Below are 26,181 nucleotides of genomic sequence, written 5' to 3' on the forward strand. Positions count from 1 at the left end.
ACGTTGCGGCGCGGCGCCGCCCGGGCACGTTGCGGCGCGGCGCCGCCCGGGCACGTTGCGGCGCGGCGCCGCCCGGGCACGTTGCGGCGCGGCGCCGCCCGGGCACGTTGCGGCGCGGCGCCGCCCGGGCACGTTGCGGCGCGGCGCCGCCCGGGCACGTTGCGGCGCGGCGCCGCCCGGGCACGTTGCGGCGCGGCGCCGCCCGGGCACGTTGCGGCGCGGCGCCGCCCGGGCACGTTGCGGCGCGGCGCCGCCCGGGCACGTTGCGGCGCGGCGCCGCCCGGGCACGTTGCGGCGCGGCGCCGCCCGGGCACGTTGCGGCGCGGCGCCGCCCGGGCACGTTGCGGCGCGGCGCCGCCCGGGCACGTTGCGGCGCGGCGCCGCCCGGGCACGTTGCGGCGCGGCGCCGCCCGGGCACGTTGCGGCGCGGCGCCGCCCGGGCACGTTGCGGCGCGGCGCCGCCCGGGCACGTTGCGGCGCGGCGCCGCCCGGGCACGTTGCGGCGCGGCGCCGCCCGGGCACGTTGCGGCGCGGCGCCGCCCGGGCACGTTGCGGCGCGGCGCCGCCCGGGCACGTTGCGGCGCGGCGCCGCCCGGGCACGTTGCGGCGCGGCGCCGCCCGGGCACGTTGCGGCGCGGCGCCGCCCGGGCACGTTGCGGCGCGGCGCCGCCCGGGCACGTTGCGGCGCGGCGCCGCCCGGGCACGTTGCGGCGCGGCGCCGCCCGGGCACGTTGCGGCGCGGCGCCGCCCGGGCACGTTGCGGCGCGGCGCCGCCCGGGCACGTTGCGGCGCGGCGCCGCCCGGGCACGTTGCGGCGCGGCGCCGCCCGGGCACGTTGCGGCGCGGCGCCGCCCGGGCACGTTGCGGCGCGGCGCCGCCCGGGCACGTTGCGGCGCGGCGCCGCCCGGGCACGTTGCGGCGCGGCGCCGCCCGGGCACGTTGCGGCGCGGCGCCGCCCGGGCACGTTGCGGCGCGGCGCCGCCCGGGCACGTTGCGGCGCGGCGCCGCCCGGGCACGTTGCGGCGCGGCGCCGCCCGGGCACGTTGCGGCGCGGCGCCGCCCGGGCACGTTGCGGCGCGGCGCCGCCCGGGCACGTTGCGGCGCGGCGCCGCCCGGGCACGTTGCGGCGCGGCGCCGCCCGGGCACGTTGCGGCGCGGCGCCGCCCGGGCACGTTGCGGCGCGGCGCCGCCCGGGCACGTTGCGGCGCGGCGCCGCCCGGGCACGTTTCTCAGGTGGAGCTGTTGAGCAGGTGAGGTAAAGGAGCTGGGAACAGAGAGGTATTGCACAACTATATGTTCCATCAGTAGTAGTCAGCGTTGTGGTGTTGGTGGGTATTAGGGCTGGCATGCTAGTGAATGCTGGTTCTCTGCGTTTACTGATGGGGATGAGCCTGTTTAAACTAATTCTAGTTGAGAAAGTTTCAGTTACTAGCTTGGTGATATTGTAAATCCCTTATTAAAACCTGCAGAAAAAGCAAAAGGGGATTCGTGCTTCTAGAATCACCAGAGATATCTTGTCTGCTCTCTGCATGCTTTTGAGATAAAGTTGATTTTAAAAAAGAAAGAAAAAAACCCAGCTGCTTTTCTTGCTCTCTTCCTACTTTCTTGTGCTTTGCCCCTCCCCTTTCCCAGCTGGTTTGGTTTGGGTGCTGGGCGGGGCCAGAAGGTATATGAGCCCCAGGCATGGCATCAGAGAGCTCCCTCTGCCTGGGCTGCTCTTTGGGGTCAGTGCTTTGTTTTTCCTTCAGTCAGTTGCAGGGTTGTTTAGGCAGGCTGGAGTCTATGAATTTCTGGATTTCTAAGTGGTTGGAATTCTAGATTTCTAAGTGCTTGAAATAGAGGGATATTTAGTAGAGGCTGCTGGCTCACTTTTTTTTTGGGATGGTGGCATATGCTCCTGTTTTTGAGCTATATTTTAATCTCTAGAGGTATAAAACCACTTGTTTTAGTCCTCTGGAGAGTTACCCCCGCTTGATTACATGCTACATATGGCTTGACAGTGTAGATGCAGCATTACCAAGAGACTGAGCATGGTTGTATCAGAGTCACCTTTTTCATCCGCAAAGGGTAAGTCTGTGATTACCCCTGCCAGGGCTGCTGTGTGTGCATGTCTTTTTGGCATGTGTGTGTGCATGTCTTTTTGGTGTGTTGTGTGGCCTGGGCAGAGTTTGCAGTGGCGCTGTGAGTGAAGAATCTCAGAGCTGGTGAGCAGCTGAAGTAACAGAGCTGGGAAGAGAGAGGTATTGCAGCAGGTACACTGTGGCTATGAGGTGCCTCAGAGTGTGCTTTCCTCTTGTCTTTGCAGGTGCTTTGTGCAGTCGTGGACAGGGAAGGGAAATCTTCATGTTACGAAGCTCTGAGGGAAGGTGAGTGTTGTCGGCCTGGTCATCCCTTATCCGAAGTGAAGGAAAGATTGTTTGGTGTTTGATTGCTTTGGCGTATAATCTGTTCTGCACCTAGATGTTTCTTTCTACGTAAAAAAATGTTTGAGCTATTTCCAGTTAAGCAAGTTCCATTTACTTGCTGGGGGCGGTATTGTCCTTTTAATATTCAAAGCTGCACCAAAAGCATGGGGATTGTTCCTTCTAGAAACACCCCAGTTCTCTTGTCTGCAGTCTGCATGCTGTTGAGCTAAAGCAGATTTCAAGAAAAAAAAAAAAAAAAAAAAAAAAAAGAAAAACACACACACAAACAACAACAAAAAAACACCATTGGGTGACTTCTTGTGAACGCAGCGATCATTTAATCCCTTTGTTTTCCCAGGTGGTGTGGATGATACTGGCTGCACTGTTGGAGTTTGGATTTGGAGAGGAACACATGAGCACAATCATATGTAACATCAGAAGTAGTCAGCATTGTGGAGAAGGTGGGCATCATGGCCGGAGTGCTAGTGAATGCTGGTAGTCTGTTTTTGCAGCTGATGATGAGCCTGGCACTTGACTAAGATGACAATCGGTGCTTGTGCATTTCTTGAGGTGGAGGAACTTTACCATCCAGCAACCTGAGAGCTAAGTTGGGGGGCACCTGGTATTTGCATATCTGGGGTGGCTAATGGGAGCTGGGAGTCAGAGCAGCGTGGAGCCAGCTGGCTGAATAGACTTGGTGCCACTGTGAGGGTAGTTCAGGCTGGGTCACGTTCAGGCTGCTTGTGGCTGGGTCACCAGGCTAATAGAAGCAGCGGGATTATTTTGTAGCTTGAGTGCGTGTGCCAGGCATGACAGTTTCCTTCTGTTCGTCTGTCCTGTAGTGTTGCTTCTGCAATGTCTGTTCTGTGCTTCTTGGGTCTTGATATCCTCCTAGCTTTTTACACTGGACTGACTAGACATGCGACTTGATAGCGGTGCTGAAGGGCCTCAATGCTTGTTTTGTCATCATGACTCTGATCCAAGCACTTCTTGTCTTGCAGTTGCTGCTTGAAGTGCAGATCTGTTTCAGGTCTTGTGCATTGTATTCTGTTTGAGATCACATCTGTTTCCATCCTCACTCTTGAAGAAGTCATCTGGGCTGCATCAGGAGCTCTTGCTTTGGAATTGATTTCCTAAGTGTCTTCTTCAGGGGTTTTCACTCCCCATCCTTCTGGTCTCTTGTCTTGAAGGCAGGCTTTTTAGGCCTCCATCATCCCAGTTCTGGCAGTTGCTTCCAGTCTCCTGTCATGATATTTGAGTCTCTCCTTGGGTCTGCTACAGAGCACCTGTTCTGACTTGCTGTTGCCATAGGGCTTCCCTCTGGGGGTCGCTTTTTCTTGTGCATTGTGTTGTGTGTTTTGTTTGTAGTGTTTGTGGCGTGCCTGTGTGTATGTGTTTGGTCTGGAGCTGTCCTGCCTGGCAGTTAGTGATGGTAGCTAATGTCCATGGGTGTACTAATACATTGTCCGGGCTGTTTTGGCAAAGACATCCGGTCTGCCTCTGGGCATGTACTGAAGGGCAGCTGGCACAGTCATCTCTATGGTGTTTGGCAGATTTGGGGGGGAGGAGAGTAGTGCTGCTTGCGAGCAGCTGCTCGCATAGCGCTTGAACGGTGTGCTTGAGGAGGTCTGTCGAATCTTGAAAGCTTACAGATACGGGGTTTTGAAATTCTTATTTTTATTTCTTTCCTGTCCCCAGTAGAGTGTAAAGCTTTGGAGGAACCTGTCACAGGAAAGAGCTCCTTCTGGAACTGTCCAGCACTTGGTAGGCAACTCAGTGACTGGCTTGATCCCCTTTCCAGGTGCTGAGGCAAGGGGGCTGCTGTTTTGAAATGATAATATTGTAAATGGGGTTCCTTTGTGTTGTTGAGGGATGGGTGCTAATGCTGGCAGCTGAATGATTATCTTGTGACTGTGTTTTCCTTTGTTCAGGCTGAAACTCAGTATGTAGTCCAGGATGTCATGACCCGAGGTGCCTCTGGAGTGAGTGGTGTGATGAGCAGAGGTAGCTGTTATTTTTGGGGTGCGGTTGTCACTGCAGTTATTTTCTTACATCCAATCGAGTAAAATTCCACTTTCTCTTTTAGAGGTGCTATAAGTGGGTAAAGAGAACAGATGGAAGCATGTGCCATGTGGGGCAGGCAAGCGGCAGAGGTACAGGAGGGGATGAGAGTAACTGTCCCGAGGGCGCTGTGGCTTTTGCTCCTGCGATTGCTTTCTCTCCTGTTTATGAGGTGCCACAGACAAGGTGGGCTGAGATAGCCTTTAGAGTAGGAGGAAAGCAGGTCACTGGAATGCTGCGTGGTTCCTGAGAAAGGTGTTGTGTAGGAAAAAGGTTGTCTGGTGTGGCAGTTCCTGATGTCGGTCGTCTTTGGTAGGCAAAGAGGTGCCCGAAGCCCTGTCCTGTGTAGCCTGAGCACGCCTCACTGAGGATGAAGCCTGCTTTCCAGCAGTTTGCAAAACTGTTGAGGCTGAAATGCTGCATCTGTGTTTGGGTTGGGGTTGCACCTTGGTGAGTGTAGGGATGGGTTTTAAGCTGGTGCAGCGGAGGGCCTGGCCCCAGTGTCCTGTAGCGTGTTTTGACCCATCAGCATAGCCTTTGGTTTTCAGATAGCCTACTGAAGTAAGTGATTTTTCCTGTGAATGGAATGGAATTGATTTTGTTGGTGTATAATCTGTTCTGCTCCTAGAGTTTTCTTTAAATGTAAATAAAAGTTTGAGCTAATTCCAGCTGGAAAAGCTTCAGTTACTTGCTTGGTGGTATTGTCCTTTTAATATTAAAAGCCGTAGCAAAAGCATGGGGATTGTTGCTTCTAGAAACACCCCAGTTGTCTTGTCTGCAGTCTGCATGCTGTTGAGCTAAGCCTTATAAATAAGTAAATAAACCACAGCTGCTGCTCCTCCTCTTTCTACTTTCTTGTGCTTTGCCCCTCCCCTTTCCCAGGTGATTCCTTCAGTCAGTTGCAGGGTTCTTTAGGCAGGCTGGAGTCTATGGATTTCTGGATTTCTAAGTGCTTGGAATTCACTTAATAGAGGGATATTTAGTAGAGGCTGCTGGCTCACTGTTTTTTGGGATGGTGGCATACGCTCCTGTGTTTGAGCTATTTTTGAATCTCTAGATGAACCAACCCACTTGTGTAACTCTACAAAGGACTAAAACCAGCTTGATTACATGCTACAAGGGGCTTGACCACATTGGTACAGTATTACCAAGAGACTGAGCAGGGTCACCTTCTTCATCTGCAAAGTGTAAGTTTGTGATTAGCCCTGTTGGAGCTGCTATGCATTCATGGCCATCTGGCATTTGTGGACTTCAGGGTGGTTTTTTTATTTGTCTAGCTCTGGTCTCTGTGTTTGAGTTCTTATCAAGGAGCTGTACTGTTTGTGTGTCCATCGTGGATGTGACCTTCTCTCTCTATTTTTTGTAGCCCAGGGCATAGGCACGGAAACTTGAACGAAGCATGAGAGTGAGTGGACAGCAGTGGGGTCCCCGAGTTGTTCGGTGGACTGTGTTAGTCTGCTTCACCTGTTGGGCCGGCTTTGCAAGCGCCTTGCGACAGCAGAGTACGTCTCCTGCCACATTTCTGAGACCTGCCAGACATCAGCAGTTCCAGTTCCTGAAATGCTGGAGCTGCTCAGGGCGCAAGAGGAGCAGGGAGCATGATGCATCTCCTTGAGATGTTAGGTGAGCGAAGCGGTCGTAATGGGTTGGGGTACGTGGCTTTGGGGCTTCTTGGCTGTTGCAGTAGGGGAGGAAGGAAGAGGAGTGGGGAAAGACTGTTTTGTGGATCGTCACGTTTGTCTGTTCTTTCTCCTTGGTCTAAGCCCTATGACTTTGGCTCGGCACACTGAATGGAAGTGCTAAGCCTGGATCGGGAAGGTGAGTGGAGAAAAGGTGGAAAACAGGTATTGTTTTTGGTGTTGTAGTCTATTGGTGCGCCTCTGGGTGACTCCTCTTTTGCAGGGACGAAGAAGGTACTGGGAACATCCTAGCTGGCCTTTGTGGTCCACGTTGATGGTGGATTCTGAGCCCTGAGAATTAAGTCCGGGGGCAAATATTGTATGTTGGGGAGTGGTTGGCAGAGGGAGGCGGGGAGTTTTCTAGAGGGTATCTATCTGGTTTCAGAAGCGGAGCAGGTCAGTTGACTACGACTGTTTCTGAGGAGGTTGTTCTACTGGAAGAAATTTGGCTGGTGTGCTGGTGCCTGATGGCACTTTATTTCTGCAGGTGAAGAAGAGCCTGGTGCCTGAGGCAATGTCCTGGCTAGCGTTTGTGTTCCTTGGTGAAGATGGAACCTGCCTCCCAGCATTCTCAAGCTAAGTTGGGGGGCAAGTGCTATGTTTGAGTTGGGGTTGTGAATGCACCCATAGGGCGAGGGTCTGTGCTTCTAAGTCATTGCTTTGGATGGGGCCTTTCAGGATCGATCAGGTCAGGCAGAGAGATTATGTGTGGGGAGTTCTGTCACGTACAGTGTGAACACATGCCAGGCAGGGCAGTCCCAGTTTGTCATCTGTGTTCTGTGTTGTCTGTGCTGTACTGTGCTGTTGCTCTTGGTGTTTGGCAGGCCCTGGGGAAGCCATCCTGAGGGTACTGAACACTTAACATCATCAGAATAATGCTGATGTTCAATTGGGAGCTGAGCACCTCTCATCTTGCAGTGGGAGTTTAAAGGAATCACTTCTGTGTGTGTAATACTTTTTTGTATCAAACGTTTCTTGATATGATCAACATATGTTACATGCTCCTCAGGTCTTGATATCCGCATTTCCTTCTTCCACTGGACAGATTAGACGGGCAACTTGGTAGCCACACCGAAGTTCCTAAATGCTTGTTTCATCATCGTAGGGCTGATGCGAGCACTTGTCTTGCAGTCGCTGCTTGAAGTGCAGATATGTTTCAGGTCTTGTGCATTGTATTCTGTTTGAGATCACATCTATTTCCATCCTCACTCTTGAAGAAGTCATCTGGGCCGCATCAGGAGCTCTTGCTTTGGAATTGATTTCCTAAGTGTCTTCTTCAGGGGTTTTCACTCCCCATCCTTCTGGTCTCTTGTCTTGAAGGCAGGCTTTTTAGGCCTCCATCATCCCAGTTCTGGCAGTTGCTTCCAGTCTCCTGTCATGATATTTGAGTCTCTCCTTGGGTCTGCTACAGAGCACCTGTTCTGACTTGCTGTTGCCATAGGGCTTCCCTCTGGGGGTCACTTTTTCTTGTGCATTGTGTTGTGTGTTTTGTTTGTAGTGTTTGTGGCGTGCCTGTGTGTATGTGTTTGGTCTGGAGCTGTCCTGCCTGGCAGTTAGTGATTAACGTGGTAGTGCATCGGTGTACTAATACATTGTCCGGGCTGTTTTGGCAAAGACATCCGGTCTGACACTGGGCTACTGAAGGGCAGCTGGCACAATATATCTGTTTGCGAGTAACTGCCCGCGTACCTCTCTTTGTTTAGTAAATTGTAAACTGTAATTGCAATCGAATTTGGGACCCAGTCGTGTATGACAACTGGGGGATCGTCCGGGAGGGCTTTGGTTCCTGAATTCTTACTTGATCTAGGAGAGGCGCCCCACCATGTGGTGGCTGCTGTTCGAGTCGGGTCGGGACTAATGGCATCTTGAACCTGAATAAAGGTAAGCAAAGGTTGTGATTTTTCTTCAGCTCCCTTGCTGGTTGCAGCACTCTATTTTGCCTGTAATTCTGCGTGTGAAGATCCAAATGAAGACAACGTAGTCGTAAGCGTTTAAAGCATATACTGTTCTGTTGGGTGGGATTTGGTTGCCTGTGTAAGAGTGTGACTGAGATGGAATTTAGTTCCAAAGCGATTGTGGAGGTCTTCTAACCGCGGTTCCAATCTCCCCCGAGGGACTTGGCCGGTGAAGGACCGAAGCGATTCCTATAGGATTTGTGGGTGTGTGATAGATCTTAAACCCTCTGTAAGACACTCTTACTAATGTAACCAAGGGCTGTGGGAATTGCCACAGTAAAATTCCTAGATGGGTCAGACAAAATCGAAGACCAGGGACCAGAAGAAAGGGAGCAAATTACCAGACACACCACCAGAAAGTCCATTAGGAATAACGGTTAGAAATTGGAACGATAGAGGCCCCAGAAAAGGAAAAAGTAAATAAAAAACAGTCCAGTATTGTGTGATAGAACGGCCAAAGGAGCCTTTAAGATCACGTCTTTCGGTCTGTTTTTCGATCCTTTGAAGACTGGATTTGTCACGCCTGAAATACACATGTTAATTCGAAGGAACCTTTTTGCCAGGAAGAAAGCGATTATGCAGGATTATGGATCAGGAGGACTTCATGTCCTTTTCCAGCCTCAATATTTACACTAAAAGCAGATAAGAAATTTGAAGAAGAAGAACAGGAAAAAGAAAAAGATAATAAACGGGAGCCGTTGGATAACCTACCATCTCCATATCCTAACAATCCACCTCCGGTGGCTGTGGTATCTCTAGCAGTACCACCGTTGCCCCTGCTTCCACCACCATCAGCACCAGAATGAGACCGACCTCTGGCTGCATGCATGAGAAGTAGGACTGCCATATCTGAGAGAGCTCCTCTATATCCCTTAAGGGAGGTAACTGGTGTATAACTGGGTTGGAGTTTTAACAGTTAGGGTTTTAAGGGTTTCAGGGTTATCGTGTTAGGGTTTTAGAGTTTTTTGGGTTGTAGTGTTGATAGGCTTTTTAGTGTTAGGGTCCTAGGGTTTTATTTTTGGTCAGTTATTCAGGGTTTTAAGATTTTTTTTTTTTTTTTTTTTCAGGTTAGGTTCTCCAGGGTTAGGGTTTTGAGTGTCCTAATTTTTTGGGTTAGGGTTTTGAGCATCCTACTGATTTGGGTTGGCTTTGGGTTTTGAGCGTCTTAATTTTGGGGTTAGGGCTTCAAGCGTTCTAATTTTGTTGTTTAGGGCTTTGAGAATCCTAATGTTTTGGGTTTGGGTTTTGAGCGTCTTAAGTGTTTGGGTTTGGGCTTTTAGGCATAGGACTTCAGGGGTTTAGTGTGGTAAATAGTTTGGGTTATGCCTGTAGGGGTTTCAAGGACTTTTAGTGTTAGGGCTTGTGGCTTTTTTGAAAGGCCGGTAAGTGCTTGGGTTACAGTGAGTGCTGGTAAAAGGTATTTCTCGAACACTCGGCCTGTGATTGGTCAGGCCAGCTGCCTGGGGAATGCTGGTAGGCGTAGTTTTCCGGCACTGGGTATCCGGGAGGCCATGTTTGGTGCCCATAGCATGCCGGGAGATGTAGTTCTCGGACTCCGGACTTCCTGGAGGCCATGTTGGGTGCCCAGAGCATACCGGGAAATGTAGTTCTAGGGAACTGGGGTTAGGGGTTGGGGTTGGGGTTAGGGTTAGATCCGGGTTAGGGTTGGGGTCAGGGGTGCAGGGCTCTGTGCAGCAGTTATTTTTCATTCTAAATCAGGGGAGTCGGTCAGGATGGCCTCATCCTTCAGCATCCTACTATCAGTTAACCATTTTTCAGCCTTCTGCTGGAGTACTCCCCTAACATTATGTGGAGTATGTATCTTCAGAGGTGCCCTACAAGCGACTTTTCTAGCTTCCTCAATCAGTAAGGCAGTAGCCACAATTGCCTGGAAGCACACTGGCTACCCCCTCCTCACAGGGTCTAAGAGTTTGGAACAATATCCCACAGGTTTCTTGATTCCTGCCCATTCTTGACTTAGCTGTAATTGCAACTAACGTATGCAGTTTGGTTAGAAACACTTACAAATAAATAAAAGGGTCTTTGTAAATCTGGGAGGCTCAGCACTGGAGCTTCTATTAACGTTTTCTTCATCAACCTCAACTTTTCCTCATCTTCCTCGTTCCACTTAATTTTTTCTCCAGTCAATTTTTCATATAAAAACTTTGCCTTTTCACTAAACCCTTCAATCCAGGGTCTACAATATCCCAAGAGCCCGAGCAGTTGCCTCACTTCCTTCTTTGTTTTGGGTGATGATAGGGCTAAAATCCCAGATACCCTGTCAGCATCCGATTTTTTCTTTCCTTGGCTAAGCCCATGTCCTAAGTACCTTACTTCTTTTTCCACGAATTGTAATTTAGATTTTGAGACCTTCAACCCTTTTTCCCTAAGAAATTAAGTAATTGGATAGTGGTTCTCCGTGTCTCTTTTTCAGTCTCCCCAGCTATTAATAGGTCATCCACATGTTGCAACAATTTCACTTCCCCCTTTACCTCAAAAAGTTGTAATAATTTTTCTAAAGTTTGGCCAAATAAATGTGGGGATTCAGTAAATCCCTGAGGAAGTACAGTCCATCTAAGCTGTTGTCGCCTTCCTGTTTCGGGGTCTTCCCATTCAAAGGCGAAGTAATTCCAAGACCCTTCACTTAATGGGCAGGCCCAGAAAGCATCCTTCAAATCTATTACACTATACCATTTATGCAGAGGTGTTAGGTGGTTTAATAAAGTGTATGGGTTAGCTGCCACTGGAAATTTGGTTATGGTTCGCTGATTCACAGCCCTAAGATCCTGAACAAACCTGTATGATCCATCAGCCTTTTTTACTGGCAAAATGGGGGTATTATGTGGGGACATACATGGTTCCAGCATCCCCTTTTGGAGCAACCTGTCTATAACTGGTGTTATAAATGGCTAAATCCCAAAATAGGGTAATAATCAACGTTTACAATTTATTAAAGGAATAGAGGTAAGCAAACAGTGCTGGGTGTGCTAAGAGTCTCCGCTCCACCTAGACGCACACCCGTTACATCAAGATGATGATTTTTTTTTGCTCCTAGACTAATACATATTCATTACTACTTCTAAAAAAACAGGGTTATTATAATTAGTTCCAGAATCTGAACCCCCCTACTGGAGCATGCGTATCAGTCTCTGGTGGTCCTTCTGGGGGTCTCCCATGCTGAAGGCTCATAGTCTTCCTCTCACGCTTTTTTTCTTGTCCTTCTTTGTACTTCTTGGGTGCATGTCAAAAGCTTGCACAGCGTTCCCTGCAAGCTTTGTCTTTTAGCCGTCCTTCAGCTTTTCCCTTCTCCTTCATCTCCTGGCCAGGTATCAGGGGCTTGCATAGTGTCCCATGCAAAAGTCATAATAGTTAGCAGTTGTTCTGAAAGCCCCGGATATCAGAGACTTCAAGGAAAAAACTTACGAATACATTTTCCTTCAAGCTCTCTATTGACAAGAATTGTTCAAACATTCCTCACAGTCCCTTATCTTCTTTTTAATATCCTCAATTCGTGTCTCTTTTTCAACCTTTTCCATTAATAACTGGATTTCATCAGTCTGTTCTCGGAGGGTCCAGTTCTTAAGCATCATAACTGACATATCCCCTTCCTTTTTTAATGAAGTCATTACAAATGTACTATTTATTATCGGGCGTATCAATAATGTAAAGCAAGGTATCATACAAGGTATGAATAATAACATCATTACACCACATAAAAATAAAAATAACATCCTTTTAACCCATGGTCCACCAGGCAGCCATGAAAATAAATCCCTATCCATACCCTTCCAAGTTTGTGCTGGGACGTGGGCTCATTCCTAATTTCTTTTGTTATCTGTTTAACCACTTTCCCATTATCGTCAATTTGTAAGCAACAATTAGAATCATTTAGTTTCCCACGCACACCCCCCTCTTCTGCTAGTAAATAGTCTAAAACCATTCTATGTGGAAAGATAGCATTCCTCATCTGGGTGGACTGATCAGCTAAAAGATCCAAAGCTGTCGCTGTTTGGTTATTATTTCGAGGACAGCTTGCAACCTAATTATTCGATTCAAATTATAAATAGGTTCTCAGGCTCCAGATATTATCTCATTTGGGTTCCAGGTAGCTGGTCCATAATACTGTATGATTCTTTCAGGGGGCCATTCATTTTCTCTCCGTTGTTGAGCACTACCTCCGGCTAAGGAAGCATCAATAGATCGTTTTTCTCTATTCAGATCATCATATAATTTTATTCCTAAATGATTTCCTTGTATTTGTGACAATAAAAAGAACAAGGGTCTTATGTAGCCCACGTAGCATATTCCTGACCAGTCCTTTGGTAGCCTTTTGTAGGCCTGTTTGCCACACACCCAATAATGTCCCTTTAGAGCCCACGTCCCATTTGGAAAAGGACAGTCCCATTCTCTTTTATTCCTTGGGGTGTGAAAATACAAAGGGTTTTTGTTACCAAGTGGTCCTGTTACAATGTTTGCCCCATTAGTACTTGTATATATACACCTCCAAGCTCCCGCACTAGATTCCCACTCACAATTACAACTAAGTTCTCCTTCACGACTTGTCATACCACGAGCTGACCAGAAATGTTTAAAGAACACTTCTGTCCCATTCTCATCTTGCCGCCTCCAGCAGTAGACTCTTACCACATGCTGCTCCCTAGTGGTGTTATCACGCTGACAACTCGGGATTTGAACGTCAAATTGTCCCTTTGATTGTGCTCTTGCCATGGCTTCGCATCCAGGTCCAAAAAATTTCTTATATGAGCATTTCAGCCAAGTCCCATTTTTCAGCTGGACATGTGTAGCGTTCCATTTTCCTTTACTTGATGTACAGTTTATAGGTCCACATTCAGGATCAGTACAATCATATCCGGGAGATAGAGTCCATTTACAAAAGCTTTTTCCCACCTTTACTGTTCCTGTTCTGGTTAAACAGTATATACCCTGCTCTGACAAGTGCAATTGCCATGGGCCTTCTTCCTCTTTCCAGAATTGTGTACCATTATGAACTTCACTCAAATTACTAACCCACCACTTAGGTTCAACCGGGCCAGCTACCCAGGGCCAACTTTCAGTTCCCTGTGATCCCCCACAAACCCAGCAATTGCTAAGGTTAAAAGCCTTGGCCACTTCTTCCCCCAGAATGAACAAGTTATTCCCGTGGCTTAATTGCCCCTGTAAAAATAGTACCAGGAAGTATAACATCCTTCTGCGTCATCCAGGGGTTATCGTGGGGGTGTGAGAAATGCCTCCAATCAAGGGGTTGGGCCCACTTCAAGGATCTATTTGAGCTTGGGTTACTGTTCAGCCTTTGAGGGTGATCCAGCTCCTGGAAAACTAATTACAATAGGTTAAAAAATAATAATAATAATCATATTTATTATATAAATATATTTTTGTTTGCTTGTTTGTTTCTTTTTCCTGGGACAACCTGGCTTTAGTGTGGGCAAAGTCCGGTTGAGGCCCTCCCACTCGGCAGTCAATACCCGTAGGGGTTGCCTCCCTTGGTAGACTATACACACCACAGTGGAGGGTCCTGCCCCGGTCTTGCCTTCTCCCTTTCTTCCCTTCAGGCTTGTCCCCTCCTTCTGGCATTCTTAATTTATGCAGAGCCTTATTGCCAGAACATTAGTTCTTTTTTAGCTTTAATTTCAGTTCCCCAGGAGCAGACTCAACCCTCCAAGTTCGGGTATTTATTGGTCCTTTTACTCTAGATGCATGGGTCCAACCCCTTTCTGCTGTTCTCACAGCTGTTTCAGTGGTAAGTAAAACAAGGTATGGTCCCTTCCACCGGGCGTGTAATGATTCTTCCCTCCAAGTTTTTATTAAGACCTTGTCCCCTGGTTGTATTTGATGAATAGCAAACCCTAAAGGTGGTGTCTGAGCCATTCTTCCAATTTCTCTTAGCTCTTGCAATCTTTTCCCAATAGTAATTGCGTATTTCTGGATACTACAATCCTCAACTACATTGTTTCCCAGAGGCATTCCCTGTGAATAAGGCATACCATATAACATTTCATATGGTGATAATCCAGTCTCACTGTGTGGTTTAGTTCTTATGTTTAGAAGTGCCAATGGTAAGCATTTTGTCCAGGGCATTTGTGTCTCAATCATTAATTTAGCCAATTGTTGTTTCATTGTTTGATTCATTCTCTCTACTTTTCCTGAGCTTTGTGGGTGCCATGGAGTATGATATTCCCATGGATTACCTAATGATTGACACAATAATCTTACTATTTTAGAAGTAAAGTGTGTGCCCTGATCAGAATCAATGTACTGGATTATCCCATATCTAGGTATCAGGTGTTCTAATAAATTTTTTGCCACCATTTGTGCCGTAGCTGGTGCTACGGGATAAGCTTCTACCCATTGTATTAAATGATATACTATTACCAATAAATACGTTATCCTCCCTACCATGGGCAATTCAGTGAAATCAACTTGTACTTTCTCAAAAGGCCTATAAGCTGTTTTTCTTCCTCCCGCGGCTGCTTGTCAAAACACTTTCTTATTTATCTTCTGACAAGTTAAACAACCTTGTGTGATTTGCTTTGCTATTTCAAATACCCCTATGCAACCAAATTGTTGAAGTAAGTGATTACTTAATGCTTTTGTACCCCAATGTGTTTGTGTATGCAAACGTTCCAATCTTTGCCTTGCATAAGCTTGTGGTAATATCTCTCGCCCGTCTGGCAATGTCCATTTTCCTTGTTCTAATCTAGCACCTGTTTTCTCCAGTTTTGTCTGTTCTTCAGGAGTAAACTTTTTTTCTTCTCCCTCTCGTCTTTCTTCCTCCTGTACTGTATTAATTTTAGCAGCCTGAGTTCTCAAGGCTGCTTCCTGAGCTTCTTTATCTGCTAGATTGTTCCCTCTGGTGTGGTAATCTAATCCTCTTTGGTGTCCTTTTACATGTACCACTGCTATTTCTTTTGGTTCTCTTAATGCCCTTAAATTTTTTATTATTAATTGTTGATGTATAAGATTCCTCCCTTGAGTAGTAACGAAACCTCTTTCTTCACAAATTTTTCCGAAGGTATGAACCACCCCACATGCATATTTAGAATCTGTATATATAGTTCCACTTTTCCCCTTTAATAGTTCCACGGCCCTATATAGGACATACAGCTCACGAGCCTGAGCTGACCATGATAGACTCAAGGGTCCTGATTCCACAGGTTCCAGGTGCTTATTAATTATTGCATATCCTGATTTTCTTTTTCCCTCCACTACTCAGGAGGAGCCATCTATGAACAGTGCTTCTCCCTTCTCTAATTCAGTATCTCTTAAATCGGGTCTTCCTTTAGTCTGGGTCTCAATTATATCTAAACAGTTATGTTGTAATTCCTCTGATGGTTTTCCGAACAAAAATTGTGCTGGACTCTGAGCAGAGCTTACCCTTAGTTCTAAGTCAGGGGAGTCAATTAGTATAGCTTCATACTTTAGGATCTGGCTGTCTGTTAACCATTTCTCTGCTTTCTGTTGTAAGACACTTCTGACGTTGTGTGGAGTATACACTTTTAAGGGAGCATTACAAGTGATCTTTCTAACTTCCTCTATTAATAATGCCGTAGCGACCAAAGCTTGGAGACAAGCAGGCCACCCTCTACTTACTGGACCAAGTAACTTAGAACAATACCCCACGGGTTTCTTAATTCCTGCCCAGTCTTGAGTATGAACTCCATATGCCGCCTGGTTTGATGTGTTCACAAAGGGATAAAAAGGTTTTTCCAGATCCAGAAGGCTCAACACAGGTGCTTGTATTAATGCCTCTTTTATTTCTTCAAATTGTTGATTATCTTCTGCAGACCACTTAAGTTGGTTCTTAATTAATTTCTCATATAAGAATTTAACTTTTTCACTGTAGCTTTCAAGCCATGGTCTACAGTATCCTAATAATCCCAATATTTGCTGGATTTCCTTTTTAGTTTGTGGGGGTCTTAAGGATAGGATCCCAGATACCCTGTCAGGATCTAACTTCTTTTTTCCCTTACTTAACCAATGTCCTAAGTATTTTACTTCCTGTTCCACAAATTGAACAGGAAGTAAAATACTTAGTAATTTTGTAAATACTTAGTATTTACTTTATTTTTATTTATATATAGTAAGTATTTTAAAATACTTAGTAATTTTGATCGAGACACCTTGAATCCCTTTTCTCCCAGGAAACTGAACAATTTCATAGGAGCTTCTCGGGTTCCCTCTTCAGTTTCTCCTGCTACTAATAGATCATCCACATACTGCAATAATTTTACCTCCCTGGGTAATGCAAAATCTTGTAAAACTTTTTCTAAAGTTGGTCCAAATAGATTTGGTGACTGTAAACCCCTGTGGTAGCACGGTCCACCTTAATTGTTGTTTCCGTCCCGTTTCAGGGTCCTCCCACTCAAAAGCAAAATAATCTCTGGATTTTTCATCCAGAGGGCAGGCCCAAAAGGCATCTTTCAGATCTATTACGCTATACCAAGTATGTTTGGGAGAGATATGACTTAGTAAAGTATAAGGTTTTGCCACCACAAGGAATTTAGTGACTGTTCGCTGATTTACAGCTCTCAGGTCCTGTATGACCCATCCGATTTCTTTACAGGGAGGATGGGTGTATTATGAGGTGACATACACGGTTCTAGAGTTCCTTTTTCCAGAAGTCTATGGGTTTTAATCCTTTTCGACCCTCCATTGGTATAGGGTATTGTTTAATTCTAATTGGACGATGTGGATCCATGTGAACATTGAACGATGTGAACATTTATGGGGTCCATTTCTATTTTTCCAATTTCCCCTTCCTTATAGCACACTGAAGGGTTAATGAATTCTTCGTCTTTTTGTGTCAAAGTGTATAATTTAATCTGCAATTTATCCCCTTGGCTTTGAATGCTTAAGTTTAATTTTAAAATCAAATCCCTTCCTAGTAAATTGTACTCTGTTTCAGCGAGCAAAAGTAAATCATTAAGACAGATTTTTTTATCTGTTTCTGTCTCTACATCTTTCAAAACAGGTACCTTAAAGGGCTCTCCTTTTGCCCCTATTACAGACATGCAACTCTTCCCTTCTTCTATTCCTTTTGGAAGTTTTTGAATAGTGGATTTTTCAGCCCCTGTGTCTACTGAAAATAAGACTTCCTCTTTATGGGGACCAATTAATAGTTTTATCAACGGCTCTGTTGATGTTGAAGTCCCCAGAAGATATAGCCCCTGACACCCCTATTCTTCTTTGAATATTTTCTCATCTTGTTCCCGCTTATGATATTTCCTCTGAACGTGTCTCTTCTTGTTGCAATAGTAACAGACGGGAATTGTCGATTTCCCTCGACAAGGCTGACCCCTAGGGTTTTTTTCTATTACTTTTTTTCTCCTCTCCCCGGACAAGGTCTTGTGGAATGAGGTTAAGCCACGAAAGACTGTATGAACTTGGAAGTGATGGGAAAACTTACAGTTTTTAAGAAGAATGTTAGTTGTGTTTAAGGCAGTAAATTAGATCATCCTCGTAGGAGCTTTCTAAACAGATCAGAAGAGGGCAAGAGTGTACTTAAGGACCGAAAAGGGTGTTGCAGTAGATAGCTGATGAGTTAGATTATGTGATAGAGCTCAGCTGCACACCTGCAAAGGAGCTCAGAGAGACAGTGAGAGGAGGCTGAGCCCCAGAAAATACTTTGCTCCTCCCTTCAGAGGCCCAGAGGAGCAGAGAGATGCACAGTGGCAGGTGGGAACCCGAGGGAAGTTCTTCAGAGGAAGAATGGCTGGGCCATGGACTAGTAAGGGAGAAGCAGAGTTGACTCCTTTGGAGGTTTAGTTAGGAAAACATTAGCTCAAAGTCTTAATAAGAGTAGCTTGAATACAAGGCGGGCGCCAGTCTAGAGGGAGAAGCTTGGTTAAAGTGTGTGGGTTTCAGGGAGCTGCGCAGTAGAGACTTGTAGAGAGGAATTTTAAATAGCACGTTGAATGGGAAATGAGCCCGGGGCAATTAATTGATGATCAAAATGCAAACTACAATTTTAAATCAGGAAAGAGCTAGACTATACTTTTATAATGAAAAATACGCCAGAAAAGAGTGAGGAAAGTGTCGGTGTTGTTATAAAGGAAGTTACTGGAACAAAGGAAAGGGTTAGAGGAGCAATAAAGCAGAGAAATTCATGCTTTTGTGATAGAAGTGTTGGAACACCAAGGACTGGAGATGGTAGTGATCACAAACTCATTTCCTGATCGCTCAGTTTTCCGTGTGCTGTCTGTATACCCCATGGCACCTACCTCGCATTCAGAAAGCAATGCAACCTTTGGGGTTAAAAAATAAAAACCAGAGAGGGCAGTGCTTTCCAAGAAAAAAAGATAAGTCCTTGTGGCAAACAGGTAGGTGAACGGAGTATGTACGTTCCTTCCTCGGTGTCCTGCTGTTAACGTGAGAGGATATTCACCAGAACCCAGTAGATGATTGCACTCTGGTTCTTGTGTTTTTTACCATCTTTCATGAAACAACTTCAGGTTACTTGACAGAAGCTAATGGCCTAAGCTTATGTGCATTTGGCATTGTTTTCTCATTGGTGAGCTTCAAGCCTGTGTCTGGCCCATTATTGCTCACAGAATTTGTGGCAGAGCTAGACTTGGACTTAGATTACTACGCTTAGTCTTAGCACTGCAGATTATTAAAACCCTTTCCATTAAATACTTTCTCAAACTAAGAAGTGACTTTCTGAAATAGCTGTTTTCAGAAGATCTGCATCTTAGCTAAGCAATATGACAGAATTTTGCCTGTTGTTAAACACTGAGGCTGACGACAAGTCCATCAGCAGTTTCAGAGAGCACAGAACAATGTCCAGATGCATGCTCATCTGCTAGGATTTGTGATTTCTGAAACGTGACTTGCATAAATTCATCTTAAGGTTTTGCAGGATCCACTGTGTCATTAAAATAATGCTAATACTAAAACTGACAGGCATCTGTGTAATGCATTTTGGATTTCATATAATTTGCAAAAGTACTTAATGATTCGGTGTCATTTTGTGGTACAGTACAAACATCAAGAGGAAGTGAGAACAAAGAAAATGGTGGTGAAGATGTTCCAAGGCGTTACAACCTTCGACAGAGTAAACCTGTTGACCGCTACCAAGCTCCTATGGAAAGTAGGTTGAACGCACAGTTTCTCTTAAAACCTTATTTCTTGCACATAAGTGAGATAGAATTTTTGAATGCAAAGACGTGTTTGCGCACACAGTTCTATTTCAGTTCTGTACCTTCATTCTGCACATGAACTTCCCTGTTTTTATCAGACACGTGTGTCCTGTGCACATTGTATTTCTTTGCTGTTTGGCGTACTTAGTGCTATGTATCCTTGCTATAACAGTAATTAATCACACTTAATGGTCTTGCTCTTGTGATTTTCAGTTCACCTTTAAACAGGGCGTAGTTTTCCACTTGTACCATGCACTGATGAAAAGCAAAAACAGTTAAAAATTCTTCTGGAATTAGGGATGAGTGAAACACGTGGCATTTTCTTTTTCTTTTGATATCCTCCTCTCTTAAATGTATCTGTATCATTATTCTAAATTCTTTCCTTTCAGTAAGACAAAGAGATCGAGAGAGGACTAACTCGGGCCAGCCGTGTTCTGTCAGACAGAAAGAGTCACTTGAAAATGCTGGGTCACAAAAATATAGAAGACGTGCCAGGTTGGTGTATGGCTAGTGATAGCTCTTACTTATCCGTAGAGCTGTCAGTCTCTTTACTGCATAATGCTTCAACGGGTTTTCAGTTTAGTGGTAATTACAGAGTAAGTTTATGATCAGTACTTTGGTAGTCTGAGGATAGAGAGGAAAGAACTATTTGGAGGGGAGGAGGTGGATACTTTTAAGTTGGTTTCTTTTTTAAATCCAATATTTGTGGGTCGCTGATAAGATGATTATGGAGGTAGTGTCTGAGTTTCTGTAACTGAAATTCTTTGGTTCTGGAACTGAAGCCGGAATCCCCCCTTAAAAATCTTAGTCAGACTATTTAATCTTGAAGGATACAAAGGATTTTCTTAAAACCGAAAATAATTTTATTCGATTTAGAGGGAGAGGCTTTATGGAAGTTTTGTTAGATTTAAAAAAAAAAAAAGTTATCACTCAAATACTGACTCTAGTTTCTGTTTGGAATCAACTAATGTTTCTATATGCAGTTAACCTTAAACAATAAAAGATCTAAATGAAATCATAAATTGCCTTAGTAATGATAAAGGCTTTTTGGATTCTGTAAGCAGTTAGTGCGTAGAGAATGCTGTTGATTGCCAATATTTTGTTGAGCATTCTTGAAAGCAGACAGTTGTCACGAGGAAAATCATGTCATGGCCTTTGAAATCAGATTCCTAAGGAGTACAGTGGACTGGAAAATAGATCTCAGAGGCAATTTTGAGATAGAATTCCCTTAATTTTTGGTGTTACTTAGTATCTGCTCTATTTTCTTTTTAACTTTCTGGTTTATATGCTTGCTTGCAGACGGAGACGTGCAGATGACATCAGTGATTCTACACCCTCTTGCTCATCTCCCTTGCTTAGCACGTGTGATACGGAGGAGGGTGGTGAGAGCAGTGAGGACGGCGAGAGCACATCTCCAAGAAGGTTGCTGTCGGTAGAGAATAGGGGAGGGATGAATCTCCTTCAAATGAATATTTAGCCATGTTTAAGTTTATCTAAATGTAACTGTGTAAGTTTATGTCAATTAATTAGGTCTTCTAATATATTAATTAATGTCTTCTACATTTGCTTGGCATTATTATGAAAAACAAAAATCTTCGAGCTGCATCTTAAAGAAAAAGAAGCCCTATAACTTCTCCTTAATTCAAATCAGGACTTTTCGAGTGAAACGTCAGAAACGGGACCTAAAGAGAGTTCAGAGGGATCAAAAGAAAGCTGGAGGAAGTCAGGGAGATGCAATGCAAATAGATAATGCGGTAAGTGGTAAACTAATCATCGTGTCAGCGAGTGTTTCCAGTGATTCTGAAAGATCTCAGTGTGCCATCTACAACTACCTTTGTTGATGGTTTTCTCTAAAGCAACTTCAAAAATTGCCCAGAATGTTTGCGTTGTGCTGAGATAATTTCTGATGAAACCTTGATCTAGGTTGCTGCTTTCTTTAACATACAAACTCTGTGGTGTTGAATTTCTCTTTAGATTGGATTTGAGAACGTGGGTGGTCTTTCGGAACACATTGCAGCTTTGAAAGAGATGGTGATTTTTCCCGTCCTGTATCCAGAAGTTTTTCAGCAGTTCAATATTCAGCCCCCAAGGTAACTCATGACAGTGATAAATCGTAAGTCAGCTGTTTTCAGGAGAAAGTTCAATTAAGGTATCAATATGCTTCCGTGCTTCAACATTTTTGGCAGCGGTGAACATTTGTTTTAGTAGTAGCAAAAAGTGGTTTCTTAAAAATGGATAAAATCCAGAATATTTGTAGGTTAAAAATATAAGCAATGTCTGAAAATTGTAAGTTTTACCATCTGGTGTTTTTAAAAAGTTGGGTTAGTTGGGTTGGAGTGGTTTTGTTCTCAGTTTTATGTACAAGTCAGCTTGATTAGTCTGTAAGCAAGAAGGGATTATCTAGTGTGGAAGTCAATTGTAATATGTTGCCTGGAAGCCCAGTTGTTTTTCCTGCCTACTTTTGCTTTCTTTTTTTCTTTTTTTTTTTTTTTTTTTCCTCTGAGTGCTAAGGCATCGCTTTTCCTTCCGGCTTTAGGCTTCCTCACTTGCCATCAGCAATAGATGGTCTGAGAGACCAAACCCAGTAACTTAATGCTTTTGAAAGGAGCATTAAATGCTTTACTATCAGATTCTGCATATTGTGAAAGCAAGAATATGCAGTTTATTGCTGCAGAATGAACTGGTGATTCACCATTCAGCCCATTCTCAGATTCTGTGCTGAAGTTTGCCCGTTTGGCTCCGGTTTGCTGTAATCACCCTGTTTGTCAGCAGTTTTGGAAGTGTCCTTCTGGGACAGTATGCTCTCTTTTGAAGTTTTTATACGTTTGAGTTACCTCCTTATTCATTTCTTTGGGTGAAAAAAATGAATTTTCTTGTGAAATGTTGTAAAAACGCGGAACTTCTATCTGTTCTGCCTCTACCCACACTTCAGCTATTACTGCTGTCTTGTACATGACGTGTTTTGGTTAGGAAAGACGAGTTTGTTCTAGAGACGATGGTTGTAGGAGGTACTCATCATGATGTTTTTTTTCCTATCTGGATCTTTTTTATTGCAGAGGTTGTCTATTTTATGGCCCCCAGGAACAGGGAAAACACTAGTTGATCGTGCACTTGCCAGTGAATATAGTCGAAGTGACAGGAAAATATCATTTTTTCTGAGAAATGCTTCGGACTGCGTGAGAAAATAAGTGGGGGAATCAGAACGCCAACTTCGTGTGTTATTTGAACAGGTAAGGTTGAAATGCACAGTGTATTCTGTCAGAGTTGAAACCATTATTTTCTGTGGTCAACGTTTTTAAGTAGCACTTGCTCTTTTTTTGTATTTTGTTATTTTTTTTTTCCCCCTGAAATGGAAATGCCAGTGTTTCTGCTGTGAATGTCAGCTGTAAGAACTACTGGAACAATTTGCTTCCTGTCACCCGGATACAGTGGGTTGACACAGACTGCTGTCTTCTGTTAGTCATGCCAGATACTCCAGTAGCTCTATCAGTAGAGGTCCCAGAGGCTAAAGTGAAAAATCTAGTTTAGATGACATTCCAACCATGATGTTTTTGTGCATTTTTCCTTTAAATAATGCTGTTTTACTCAGTGTTTTCCTGCTAGGCCTGTCAGATGCGACCTTCAATTATTTTCTTTGATGAGATAGATGGTCTCGCTCCTGTGCGCTTCAGTAAACAAGACCACATTCATAGGTATTACAGTTTTGCACCTACATAAAATCTGCTTGATCTTTGGGAAAAAAAAAAAAAAAAAAAAAAAGGACGATGACCTGTTTAATTTACTGTGAACATGTTAATTTATCCTGAAAACTTGTAACTCAATGCCAAAACAGGTGATTCTAAACGATAGTAGAAACCAATTTACTAAGCCTGATATCAGCATGTGGTCTGTGTTAACTTACCTATTTTTTATGTCTTAAAATGAGTCTTGTCCTTAAAAAGCTTGTCCTTTATGACTACTCATGGAAGAAAGTCATGTGGAATGTAACAAAATTTACTGAACCAGTAAGTAAAACTTATATTTTTCTATTTGTTCCATTGTTTCAACTCTTCTGACCCTTCTGGACGGCATAGATAACAGAAGAGAGATCGTGGTAATTGGAGCTGCCAACAGACTGGATTCTATAGGTCCTACTTTACGAAGACCAGGACGCTTTGACAGAGAGTTCCTCTTCAACTTGCCAGATAAAGAGGTGAGAACTTAAATTCAACGTTAGTGCTACCATGGCAAAGTCCAACTTTATAGGAAAAAAAATTGACAACTTGAACGAAAGAGTGATATGTGGAGACACTGCGCTGTTCCATGGAGGGCAAATCTGGTACTGGATATATATGGTCAGGATGATACCACCAAGTAGTTAGTTCTATAATCAAACCTTTAATTCCCAAAGTTGTACCTGTTTGCTTAATTATTTAGTCCACTTGGGCGCTTTCATCATGAAGTTGTGTTTTTGGTCTCAATCCTTCACTTATGAGTGAATAGGGGACGTGTTTGCATTTGATTGTGCCCCGGATCAGTGGTAGTAGTTTGAGTCATAATTCTTTTCTTCTTTATAGCAATTGTAGCAATTGGAAGCATTGTGCCAGAAGTGCTTTCTGTGAATTTACTGGCTGGAAAGCAAATGTGATGAAGTAATGAGACTGTCCCAATGAAAGCTTGCTAAGTTTTAGAGAAGTTTTTTGGACAGCAAAGAAATGTTTCTGGATAAATTTTTCATTACAGTATTTTCCTCTGGGTCCTTAGGTCTCGTAGTTTGGAAACTTGTTATTGAAGCTATAAATGCCTTTTCTTTCACTGTAGGTTCCTAGAAAAAGTTCAGTATAACAAATAAGAAATATTCAATTTCCTGGTTGACAATGCAGAGTGTATATTAAATAACTGTAAAATACTTGAAAGTTGAGCAAGTAAGAAAAGTGTATTAGTAGATGAGGGGTTTTGAGGGAGGACTGTTTTGTTTTTTGTTGTTTGTTTGTTTGCTTTTTGGTTTGTTTGTTTCTTGTTGGTATTTTTAAGGAAAACTTGGGACAAGCGAAAATGCAATGATTTTGCTTCCAGGCTAGAAAAGAAATTGTCAAGATTCATACTAGTGACTGGACCCCTCAGCCACCGGACATGTTGCTTGATGAACTAGCTGAGAAATGCATTGGTAAGACTGAAATCAAAATGGATTCTTGCTTGTGACCAAGTTGTAAAGAACCTAGCTTGTACCAGGCAGTACCCATGCTCTTGTGCCTTGCTGCACAACTAGTCAACGAGGCAGCTGGCACGCCTTCATAGCAATCAGAGTGAGATGCTTTCATCTATTTACTCTTTGTTGTCGTTCCTCTTGTTGTCTGAGAACATTAAATGGTTCTGGGGCATCTTCCTCAAGAGTATAGTTTTTGATGAGGAGTCTGCTTCAGCTGCATAAGCGCAGGATATCAGGCAGTGAGCAACATGAAACTTCCCTGCAGAGAGTGGTATAAATGGCTCAGGATTCAAATTAGGATTAAATAAAAAAATAGGATTTATTAGAAGAATATAAAAGAATAGAGGTAAGCAAACAGTGCTGGGTGCACTGAGAGTCTCCGCTCCACCAGGGCACACACCAGTTACATCAAGCAGCTGATTTTTTGCTCCTAGACTAATACATATTCATTACTACTTCCAAAAAAATTAGATTATTATAATTAGCCTCCGGGGTCCAGTCCCTCCTACTGGAGCATGCGCATCAGTCTTCTCTGGGGGTCTCTAGGGGTCTTTCATGCTGAAGGCTCGTAGTCTTCTTCTCCAAGTCCTTCCTGTTTGTACTCCTTTGGCACTGTACCAAGTTTATAGAACATTTTCTGCAGGTCTTGTCTCCCAGCCGTCCTTCAGCTTCTTTTTTCTTCCTCTTAATCTCTTGGCCCCCTGGCCAGATACCAAAGGTCTGCATAGTATCCCATAACAGTCACTAGTTGTTATCAGTTGTTATGAAACTCCCAGACATCAAACACAAATAGCTTTCTTATTGACACTTCACGAGTAATTAAAACATTCTTCCCCAGCCATTCACAGGGACAGTCACATCTATAGCAGTGTTAAGTTAATCTCGAAGAAGACAGGAAAAAAAAGGCTGTAACTGTTAGAAATAGAAGTCCGGAATAACAAAAGCTAACAGGTTCATAAATTTGAGGAGTATTTTCTGAAGACTTGATAAATTGACTAGAATGAGGGGGAGACTGGGACACACTGCATCTGTGGTTCAAGAATTAAATTGCCAGTGCAGGGCCCAGAGGCAGACAGGATTCAAACAGAATTGTTCTTTATGGACACGAAATGTTAAAACATTCCTCACAAGCGGTAGCACTTTGAATTCCCTGTTAAGCTGTTTGGTTTTGGCATTACAAATTCTTTAAATGTTGCATGTTGTAAACCTGGGCCTTGACTGATGTAACGTTTGATTTTTGTTTGTTAGGATACTGTGGTGCAGATATCAAATCCCTCTGTACTGAAGCTGTGCTGTGCTCTCTACGCCGATGCTATCCTCAGATTTATGCAAGTAGGGAGAAATTGCAGCTAGATGTTAATTCTATTAAAATAAAAGCAAAGGACTTTTTCATGGCTATGAAGAAGGTTGTTCCAGCTTCAAACCGGATCGAGACTTCGCCCGTACAAGCACTATCACCCATTTTCAAGCCACTTTTTCAAAGATCAGTAGAGAATATTTTACAAGTTGTGCAGAAGATCTTCCCGCATGCACAGCTTGCACTGAAGGAGGACCGACAGCAAGGTATAACCACAGCATCCACTTCTTTATAATTCTGCTAAAGCAAAAACTTGTGGTTTGTGCAATCAACTTATAGCTTTCAGACATAATGGTGGTAGAATTTTATTATTTGCATGTGCGTGTCTTGTTTTTGGGCAAGTCTGGAATATAACGCATAGGTTTTATTGTGGATTC

At 44.4% G+C, this 26,181-nt stretch overlaps 1 pseudogene across 1 annotated transcript; it reads left to right on the top strand.

Annotated features, from left to right (window-relative positions):
- The first annotated feature begins 1,339 nt into the window (after positions 1–1,339).
- LOC311428568 (ATPase family AAA domain-containing protein 2-like) lies at positions 1,340–26,158 on the top strand (annotated as a pseudogene). Its single transcript has 16 exons — positions 1,340–2,067; positions 2,306–2,366; positions 2,764–2,866; positions 5,833–5,871; positions 5,968–6,089; positions 19,100–19,210; positions 19,649–19,754; positions 20,559–20,681; positions 20,911–21,013; positions 21,234–21,349; positions 22,316–22,489; positions 22,863–22,951; positions 23,292–23,451; positions 24,315–24,405; positions 25,696–25,934; positions 26,147–26,158. The product of its transcript is annotated as an ATPase family AAA domain-containing protein 2-like (transcript).
- Positions 26,159–26,181: the final 23 nt, after the last annotated feature.

The sequence above is a fragment of the Aythya ferina genome (genome assembly GCF_964211825.1).
Source record: "Aythya ferina genome assembly, contig: HAP1_SCAFFOLD_95, whole genome shotgun sequence".
Lineage (NCBI taxonomy): Eukaryota > Metazoa > Chordata > Aves > Anseriformes > Anatidae > Aythya > Aythya ferina.